The 11,249-nt window shown below is 31.3% G+C and overlaps 1 long non-coding RNA gene across 1 annotated transcript; it reads right to left on the bottom strand.

The window, feature by feature from the left end:
* Positions 1-723: 723 nt before the first annotated feature.
* LOC148772393 (uncharacterized) lies at positions 724-1,928 on the bottom strand. The gene is made up of 2 exons (XR_016030095.1): positions 1,556-1,928; positions 724-1,010 (listed from the first exon to the last, which is right to left on the bottom strand). It is a non-coding gene; the product is annotated as an uncharacterized LOC148772393 (long non-coding RNA).
* Between the last annotated feature and the right edge of the window lie 9,321 nt (positions 1,929-11,249).

The raw sequence follows: 11,249 nt of genomic DNA, 5'->3' as shown, positions 1-11,249 counted from the left end.
CGTTGCCTCGAAGATCAACCATGCTTGGAATCGGCACCGGCGGAGCCGCTTCATCGTCGTCCGATGACAAAACAATCACCTCATCGCCCGGTTTTTGTTCGACGACACGAGGTGCAAATATAGTCTTTAGTTCCTCCCATTCGCTATCCCCATATGTCCGATATGCGAAAGCGAATGTGTGTGCCTAAGAAAGGAATGAAAATGTAATTATACAAAAATGTTAGGACTGATTTTGTAATTAAAAGTGAATGGGAGGAAAAGAATGGGTGCAACAAGTAATATTGTAAAAAATACTGGGGTAATATAATAATAAAAAGGGATTATGAGGGGTGGAAATGTAATTATCCGAAAATGTTAGGGCTGATTTTATAATTACAGGAAAATGAGAGGAAATAATGAGTGCAGTTGGCAATAATTTAAAAATTTCAGATGTATAAACTAATAATAAAAATACCTTCTAAGGGGTGGTAATGTAATTAACCAAATTATCCCACCCAATCCTTCCAACCATTCCTGAGATTGGCTCATTTGGATTCAATCCCACAGATCCATATCCAACCAACCAAACCCAAGATACCATCCATACTTTACTAATCCACACAGTGTCATTTTCCAATTAAGCCCCAATCCCATCCCACCCCATCCCTCCAACCAAAAGGGGCCTAAATGATAAAGATAGGTTAAATCAATTGAATGTGCATTGAACTATTTAAAAAAATAATAAATAAAAATAAAAATTTGTTTATTACGGATAAAAATTGATCAAACATGTCAAATAAGTCAAAAGACTAATCACAAATAAGAAAAAAAAAATGGTCAATTTTTTTTGAAGTTATTCCACACGACCAGGAATGACAAGTTTACATCATATATAAAAACCCAAATACAACATATTCAATGACAGAAGGTGTTATTATCGGCATCTATTTCTGAACTTGTCATATTAAATGCACGAAAGTTAACTGAGTTGTCGTTCTGAGTTGTTAACTCCATTCTTCGGACAAAGTAACCTGCATTTACGAACATTAATCAGTCATCAAACACAAAATTGTGTACCATGAAAATGAATTATTTTCACAAGTAAATTGAATATTATAATCTCCGATCTTCCAAAATTGTAATAAATTTGGGCGTTAATATATGATTAAGAAAATTCGAATATTGGTTTTAGAGCAATACTATTACATTATTTCAGTCAATTTGTTCACCGATCGAATTTATCTAAACTTACAATATTCGAATTTAATTAATTTGTCGTGAATTATATATTTTCGACTCAACATGGTTTTTTCTTCTTTCAGTACAAATAATAGCAATAACTTAATTTACTTTTCAATCCAATTTAATAACAATGATCTATGTAACAAAGTCAAAATTTAAATGTTAATGATGTTATGAAAATTGTCAAAAATATTATAATAGGTTCATTCAAATAAATTAATCATAGTTCGACTTATCATGACTTGCACCAGGAACGAATTAGAAGATCTCAAAACTTAGTCGAATGCAACTCGAATATCTGGAATAAGAAAAAAAAAAAAAAACCGAGACTTACTTCCACATCTTGAAAATCGAGGAAGCGGGTTGTTGCAGTGACGTGCGATAACGGCCACTTTATGAGGATTGAATACGTTTTCGACCTCGCTTATGAGAAAAATCTTGCAAAAGAGTGAAATGTTGACTTTTCGAGCATTCTCGCAACATTTTTCATTAGGTTTGTGAAACCAAGGAGAGAACCTATGCATGTATATTGCACAAGTCTTGACAAAATTGAACATATCATTACAACGTTGTTTCATAGGTGTTGTTGGTGATGGAGCCAATTGAGCAAATGTAAATTGAGTTTTCATGGCAATAATTATCATTATTGCAGCCACAACCCTTAAATTGGTATTGGTAATAGCCATTTTCTTTGTATTTGTGTTTGTGTTTGTGGTTTTGTGTACAATATATATATTGGATAATATATACATATATATGTATGTTGTCTAGGTTTTGCAAATTAAACTTAATGGATGAAGAGATATTACATATATATTGTCATTCAAAATTATTGCTTTTAGAGAGTTTTTGGCTAATGGTGAAGTAAATTAAAGCTTTTTGGAAAGATGAATTAAATGTTAATATGAATAATTAGTTTGTTCGATGAATATTCGGAGAACGTTATCGAATAACATCTCCCTATACACGTGTGTTGATAATTATTTACTTTGCTCAAATCTGTATGACTGTTAAATCTGTAGTGTAAAATCAGCCGATATTTTCTATCAAGTATAACATTATAAGACCATAACATATCAATTTTTTAAATTTATTTTCTCAACTTCCAAAAAAGTAAATAGAAAATATTCCAAACATTACCTTGTAAAAGAATCCAACATGTGTCAACTATTCTATCTGCATCATAAATTTGAGCTCATCCAAATATAATTTTGTGTAGGGAAAAAGGTGCTAGATATTTTCAAAGGGGTATAAGGGCTTTTTGCCCCTAGATTTATCTTTTTTAACAATTTAAATAAAGATAAATGGGCTTTTTTTTTAAATAGGATAACAAAAGTTAATACTCTGGTTCACGAATCAAAACAGTCGGTTTGCGGTTCGAGAAAGAGTAAGTCGTAATCTCCCCGTATTTAATACAGTTCGGTTCATAGTTGACCGATTTGTGGTTAACTGATCAATTTCATAGGTAATGTTTGGATTCGATTTGAGGGTTGGTTATTTGCATTTCATTTTAATTTGATAGTGAAAGTTATGTTTGTTTATAATTTTATGTGAGACAAAATATAATGTAGTGACCAAATTGAATTTCAATGTACTGGAAAAATATATTATAGGAGAAGAATTTAAAAAATAAATTAATGTATATTTATTTTGTAGTGAAGATATTTTTTACTATAGCAGTCAAATCTTTTTATTGTAACAATCAAAATATAATGTAGGAGAAGAATTTGAAAAATAAATTTATATATATATTTTTTTAGTGAAGATTTTTTTTGTTATAGCAGCCAAATCTTTTTAATGTAATAATCAAATTATATCTGAAAAGAGGGTTAAACTTTTTAAATAAATAGTTACTCCATTTTCTTTTTTTTTTAATTTGTGGGTGGAAAAAATTATAAATTACAAAGTACCATATATATAGTCTTGTTTCATATTCCCTTCGACTCGAGATACAAAGACTACATCAAATGAGGTGCGAGTTTCTAAAAAAGTAATGTGATCAACATATACATTAAACATTTTCGGGGTTCCCCTTCATTGTTTTTAGGAATATCAAATAAACTTGTCAAATGAGTAAATATTTATGGGCGAATGGCAAAAATGTTCATTACAAGAGACTTAAATGCACATTAGTTAAAAACAAAACAGTCATTCAAATAAACTCATCTCCATGTTTTTAGTCTAAAATACCGTCTATAATATAATTCTTATATATTCCATCAATAATGCTCTAACTTCCTTAATATTACACATTGACCCCGGATTTAAATAAATATATATCATATTAACCCCCAAAATAATAATTTTTAGAAAAAATATTTTTTTTTCAGAAAATAATTTTTTTTCTGAATTTTTTTTCTGGCCAGATTCCAGTGTTGACCTTTTTTTTTGAAAACTTTTTTTTTGAATTTTTTTTCCGGTCTGTCAACCACCATTGACCGCCGGTCTCCGGCGTTGACTTTTTTTTTCGAATTTTTTTTTTCATAGAAAAAAATATTTCAATTAAAATTACTGTCTTGGCTACTAAATTACTGTCTCAGACAGTAATATTACTGTTTGGGACAATAATATTATGAATATTATTTTCTCGAATAGTAATATTATTAATATTACTGTAGGAGACAGTTAAATTACTGTTGGAGACATTAATTTAGCAGCAAAGACATTAATATTAATTAAAATAATTTTTTAAAGAAAAAAAAAATCAAAAAAAAAAGTCAATTAACAGTTAAATTACTATCTTCGACAGTTAAATAACTACTGGAGACAGTAATTTAGCAGCCAAGACAGTAATAGTAATTAAAAAAAAAATCAGAAAAAAAAAGTCAATTAACTGTTAAATTATTGTCTCCGACAGTTAAATAACTGCTGGAGACATTAATTTAGCAACGAATACAATAATATTAATTAAAATATTGGAAAAAAAATCAATTAACAGTTAGATTACTGTCTCCGACAGTTAAATAATTGTCGGAGACAGTAATTTAGCACAAGAGAGTAATATTAATTAAAATATTTTTGAACAAAATAAAAAGTCAATTAACAGTTAAATTACTGTATCCGACAGTTAAATAACTGTTGGAGACAGTAATTTAGCAGCCAAGACATTAATATTAATTAAAATATTTTTTTTATGAAAAAACAAAATTATAATTAAAAAAAAAAGTCAACGTTGGAGATCCGGCGGTCAACGGCGGTTGACATACCGGAAAAAGATTTCAAAAAAAAAAGTCAACATCCGAGATCGGCGGTCATCGGCGGCTGACCGACGGTCTCCGGTGGTGGCGGGTCAAAATTGGGGTCAAAATTAAAATTATGGTTAAAATTGGTTAATTGATGAAATTTGTCTAAATTGGGGTGTAAATCATCGAATTGGAGTTGAATTGGGTTTCATTGAATTGGGGTAATTTTGGTATATATAAAAAGATTTTCCTTATTTGTAAATAAGTTTGAATGAGCTGGATTTATTTAAAAGACAAAAAAATTGGATGTCCCTCTTTTAATTAAGGGAACGCTATAAGCCAAACATCTTTCATTGGAATTTTAATTCTTAATAAATCATTTATTTATAATTGATAGTTGAGATAAATCCAATGGGCCTGAAAAACCATATATGCCCCCACTAACTATTAATTAGTATAATTATTTAATTTAAAAAACATTATACCCATAATCTACACCTAAATCTTCTCCAAAAATTATTCCCCTTATCACCAATTCAGATTTTTTCCTTTTCTTTTTTATTTTGTTTAATGGTTTTCTTTATTTCGATTCAAAAGAAAATTTGTAATTATTTTAGTTTTTATTTTTTATTATTTCCGGTTTTTTATTTTAAATTATTTTTTTTCTTATTTATTTTTTCCATGCCTTTTATTTTAATTTTAAAAAATGTTTTTATTTTTATTTTCGTTTTTCATGGTTTTTCTTTTTTCTTAATTTCAATTTTTTTTAAATGGTTTTTTTTATTTACTTTCGAGATTTTTTAAATAAAAACCACTCTATATAAACATGAAAATCACTCTGTATAACACAGCTATATAAACATGAAAACCACTCTGTATACCAACTATATAACATGAAAACCACTAAATTTATCGAAAATCACTTTGAAATTATAGAACAAATTAATGTCAAATAAGCATAAATTTATCGAAAACCACTATGGAATTGAAGTAAAATTTACTATAAAATAAGCATAATCCACATTAAAAATAACGTAATCCACTATTAAATTAGTGTAATCCACTGTTACATAAGTGTAATCCAGTATATGTTCATCCAAAACCACTATTAACAAATGTATACAAACAAACTCGGCATCACTTATGTTGCTCAAGAACCTGAGCCAAAAAGAGAAAAGGGTAACGAATTGTCAGTCTAATTAGTGTAATCCACTAATCACACACTCTCAAACCATAACAAATAAAAAAACGTAATCCATTATTGCTGATCATGTGTAAAATTGGGGTGAGCAGATTCTGAAGGTGTTTTCTGGGAGTGCCCTTTTGGGGGGTTTCTACCCCCACCGACCAAATAAAGTTCTTCCAAATCAGAGAATCCATTAATGCAGGTGTTCTCATTCCTCACGGTGGCGCTCAACAGGGCCGGTCCGGCGTAATCGGGGGCCCGGGGCGAGAGTATAAATATTCAGTAGTTCGAGGGTAAAAAAGAGTAAAAGGGTAAAAAAAATTCACATTTATTTTTAAAATAAATTTATAAAAAGAAAAAAGAATAAAAGAGTAAATTTTTGTTTGATAAAAGTAGAAAATTAAATTTTTTAAAACCATAAAATAATTTTTACACATAAAAATACATAATACATATATTAAAAATTTAAAATTTTGGGCCCCTTATGAAATTGGGCCCTGGGCGTGGGCCCTGCTCGCCCCACCCCAGGGCCGGCCCTGGCGCTCAAGAGGGTTTTGATGTTATCGTATGATCGGCGGAGATTGTAGCCAATTATCGGAGGAGGAGAGGCACCGCCGCCCAATTGGATTAAGGCTTGTTCGAGTTCGTACAGGGTTTGATCGAGCATCTGCATGCAGTCTTTGAGGGAGTTCTTCTCCGGCGAGGTGAGGTCTTGGGTTTTGAAATTGGCGGAGATACAGGTTTGGGTGTTCTTCATGTGGCCGGCGGCTCGATTGATGGCGAATTCGAGAATGTTCTGGAAGGTGGTGGAGTTGTTGTTGTTGGATGTGACGATTAATGGGAAGAGGGTTGTGTGGCAGAGAGACGGCTATAGCGTTCTGCTCCAGCAATCTGATCAGGAGTAAATGTGTGGAAATAATACAGATTACTTTGAAACGGTTTTTCTGTAATTAAGGGGCGCAATCGTTCCACCAAAAGGCGAAATCACTCGCCCCCAGGGACCCCATCCCTTGGCCCGACAAGGATTGATGGAGAAATGTAAATCATGATAACTGAACGGTCCGTTAAGGTAGCAGATCCGGACCTGGTGCCCACAATGAACCAACCCTCATTGCAGTTGAAATTCCAACATTGCGGCTGCTAGGATTCGATCCTAGGACCTTGCACCAACTTACCACCTCCGGAACTAGTTGAGCTACACCCATGCGGACAAGAGGCGCAATCGTGGGATTATATGAGGATGTGTTGTTACCATGGTTCGCCGGAACGGAACAATGTATTGTCGCGGACACTGCCGTTCCAATTCCGTTGCAATGTCGCGGCTGCGTCGCGGCCGGAACGGACACATTTTAATTAAATTATTAAAAAAATACAATATATTTCAACTATATTTTTAATAACAATATTGCAATTCAATAATATGCAAAATATTATTACAATTTCAAAAATAAATATTACAACGAATATTATGAAAATACAAGCAATATTAATACCAAGTAGAATACCGAACTGGAATTGTGTAGGATATAATTGAAGAGTGAGGCCAAAGATCATTCAGGGGAATCTTCACTATCTAACGTGGCCACCACCATCATATTATTTATTTATTCATTTTTTTATGTTTTTTTTTTCCTTATTTTTTTTAGTCAAATTTGTTTTTTTTTTTTTTCAAAATCTTTTTTCCTGTTCCGGCACCGTTCCGGTGCCGTTCCGGCCGCGTGGGGGCCGTTCCGTGGCTCCGTCTCGCCCATCCCACCGATTTCTCGGCGTTCCGACGAGTTACGGTGCAAACACCGTTCTGGTTACGGATTCTGGAACGGAGGGCACCGTTCCCGTTCCGGAACGGCCGTTCCGACCGTTCCGACGCCGTTCCGGCGAACCATGGTTGTTACGATATAATAGGAAAAGATATTACAATTTTTTTTTTATTTTTTTTATTTCCAATCATAAAACATACGTTACTTTTAAGTTAGGGGTACAATAGTGATAATTTATTATTATTTATTATTTAATGCTGAAATGAATTTATCTCAAAAAGTTCTAAAAAAAATTGAACCTATTATAATTAGCCTTGTATAAGGGGGGCTTTTGACAAATAATTCATTTAATTAAGTGCCCTTCTCATGGGCCTATTTGCCATATGCCCAATATTTATATATTACAATTAATGAAAGTATTAAATTTTATCATTTTTTTTAGTAATTCAAGTCATTACAAGGGGAAGTAGGGGTGGGGGGACTCGAACCCTTGACCTTTTACCCTATTGGTAAGGCTAGGTACCAACTCTCCTAATGAGGGTTGGTAAATTTTATCATTATGCAATAACGGATAAGAAAATATATATCAATCTACATAACAATATTGCGAAAAAAGTTGGCGCCCATTTCTATATTTACATAATGATGATATCTTATAGGGATTTTTATGCAAAAGTCTCCAACCAAGCATGTTTATTATTCTAGGTATAGGGGACATATATCTTTCACCAATAAGCCCATCCCTTTAATATTTATTATAACTAAAGGAAACATTCATGTATATCCCAATATTACCCTCAATCATTTATACCCAATTCTTAATTGTAATCCAAATTAATCAATTTTGTCCATAAAAGTTCAATTTTGACCACAAAAATTCAATTTTGACTTTTTTTTGGAGTATAATTTAATATGCTCCAATTTCATCCTTAACTTAGTTTAATCTCAATTTGACCCCAAATTTCACAAATTATTAAATTTTGACCCAAAATTTTTTTTTTTTTCAAAAACTTTTTTTTGCCGCCGGATTCCGGCGTTGACCGGCGGTCAACGCCGGTCTCCGGCGTTGACTTTTTTTTTTTTTTTTTTTGCTTTTTTCTTTTTTTTTTCTTTTCTTTTCTTCCGGATTTTTTCGCCGGTTTCCGGCGGTCTCTTTCTTTAGTGTTTTTTTAAGTTTTTTTTTTTTGTTTGGTTTGTTTTGTTTTTCCATGCCCGCCGCTACACGTTGACCGTAATTGTGCTGTCACTGACAGTAATTTAGCGTAATTATACTGTCAATGATAGTTAATTAACGTAATTGTACTGCCGTTGACATTACATTTATGTAATTGTGCTGCCGTTGACAGTAAATTAATGCAATATTATATTTTTTTATTTATTATTATTATTTTTTTTTTTTTTTGATTTGTTGACAAGTCAACGTAATTATATTACTGTCGTTGACAGTAAAATAATTGTAAACACAATAATATTACTGTCAACAACATCAATATTATTATTTTTTTTGGGTGTTTGTTTTGTTTGAGTTATTCACGGAGTAACGTATTAATATTACTGTCTATTATTGTAATATTACTGTAAACACAATAATATTACTGTGGTTGACGGTAATATTACTGTTGTTATAGTAATATTCCTGTCAACCACATCAATATTATTATTTTGTTTGGATTTTTTGTTTGTTCGAGTTATTCACGGAGTAACGTAATAATATTACTGTCTACTATTGTAATATTACTGTTGCTATAGTAATATTACTGTCACTCACAGTAATATTAATTCTTTTGGTTTTTTTTATTTTGTTTACATTTGTTGAACGGACAACATAGTAATATTACTTTATTATACAATAATAATGAATTTTGTTGTGTTAATATTAATGTGCTAGAGATTAATATAGCAATATCAATGTGTTAAACTATAGTTTAGTTAATTTTACTGTGTTTAACAGTAATATAGTTAATATTACTGTCATTCACAGCAATATTGCTGTTTAAACGGAAAAAAAAAAATTTAAAAAGTCAACGCCGGAGACCGGCGTTGACCGCCGGTCACCGCCGGAATCCGGAAAAAAAATCCGGAAGGAAAAAAAAAAAAAAAAAATTAAAAAGTCAACGCCGGAGACCGGCGTTGACCGGCGGTCAACGCCGGAATCCGGAAAAAAAATCCGGAAGGAAAAAAAATTAAAAAAAAAAATAAAAAGTCAACGCCGGAGACCGGCGTTGACCGCCGGTCAACGCCGGAATCCGGCGGGAAAAAAAAGTTTTTGAAAAAAAAAAAATTTGTGAAAAAAAAAAAGTTTTGGGTCAAAATTGAATAATTTGTGAAAGTTGGGGTCAAATTGAAGTTAAAGTAAGTTAAGGATGAAATTGGAGCATATTAAAGTAAGAGGGGTTATTTTAGTCATTTACATAAATCTGGACCATGTGTGGACTTATTGGTAAAGGAGAATATTGTCTGGATCTCTTTATGAATAAGTTCCCACTGATGGGCTTATTTGTAATATGCCCTATCTTATATATAAGGGGTAATGGCAAATAGGCTCATGACAAGGGCACTTAATTAAAAAAGGGACATTCAATTTTTTTGTCTTTCACATAAATCCAACCCATTCAAAGTTATTTGCAAATAAGGAAAATCCCTTTATATATACCAAAATTACCCCCAATTCATTGAAACCCAATTTAACTCCAATTTCATGATTTATACCCCAATTTAGCCCAATTTCATCAATTAACCAATTTTAACCCTAATTTCAATTTTGACCCCAATTTTAACCCTAATTCTTATCAATTCCACCCATTATGCTCTAACTTCCTTAATATTACACATTGACCCCGGATTTAAACAAATATATCACATTAACCCCCCAATTTTTTTTTTTCGGAAAATACTTTTTTTTTTCTGAAATATTTTTTTTTCCGGCCAGATTCCGGAGATGACCGCCGGTCTCCGGCGTTGACTTCTTTCTTTTTTTTTTCTTTTTTTTTATAATTTTGTTTTTTCTTAAAATTTTTTTTAATTAATATTACTGTCTTGGCTGCTAAATTACTGTCTCCGGCAGTTAAATAACTGCCGGAGACAGTAATTTAGCTGTTAATTGACTTATTTTTTTCTTCAAAAATATTTTAATTAATATTACTGTATTCGTTTGCTAAATTACTGTCTCCGGCAGTTATTTAACTGTTGGAGACAGTGATTTTAACTGTTAATTGACTTTTTTATTCTTAAAAAAATATTTTTAATTAATATTACTGTATTCGTTTGTTAAATTACTGTCTCCAGCAGTTATTTAACTGTCGGAGACAGTACTTTAACTGTTAATTGACTTTTTTATTCTTAAAAAAATATTTTTAATTAATATTACTGTATTCGTTTGCTAAATTACTGTCTGCAGAAGTTATTTAACTGTCGGAGACAGTAATTTAACTGTTAATTGGCTTTTTTTCATTTTTTTTCTTAAAAAAATATATTTTAATTAATAGTACTGCCTTAGATGCTAAATTACTGTCTTCAACAGTAATTTAACTGTCTTAGACAATAATATTAATAATATTACAGTTCGAAAAAATAATATTCATAATTTTACTGTTCGGAAAAAATAATATTCATAATATTACTTTCCCAAACAGTAATATTACTGTCTGAGACAGTAATTTAGTAGCTAAAACAGTAATATTAATTAAAATATTTTTTTCTTCTAAGAAAAAAAAATTCAAAAAAAAAAAAAAAGTCAACGCCGGAGACCGGCGGTCTCCAGGGGTCAACGTCGGAATCTGGCCGGAATCTGCACATTTCAGAAAAAAAATTATTTTCTGAAAAAAAAAAAGTTTTGGGGGTTAATGTGATATATTTGTTTAAATCCGGGGTCAATGTGTAATATTAAGGAAGTTAGATCATAAT

This window comes from Erythranthe guttata, chromosome 2, assembly GCF_056151865.1.
Source record: "Erythranthe guttata isolate IM_541 chromosome 2, IM_541, whole genome shotgun sequence".
Taxonomy (NCBI): domain Eukaryota; kingdom Viridiplantae; phylum Streptophyta; class Magnoliopsida; order Lamiales; family Phrymaceae; genus Erythranthe; species Erythranthe guttata.
This window is presented reverse-complemented; position numbering and strand designations above follow the sequence as displayed.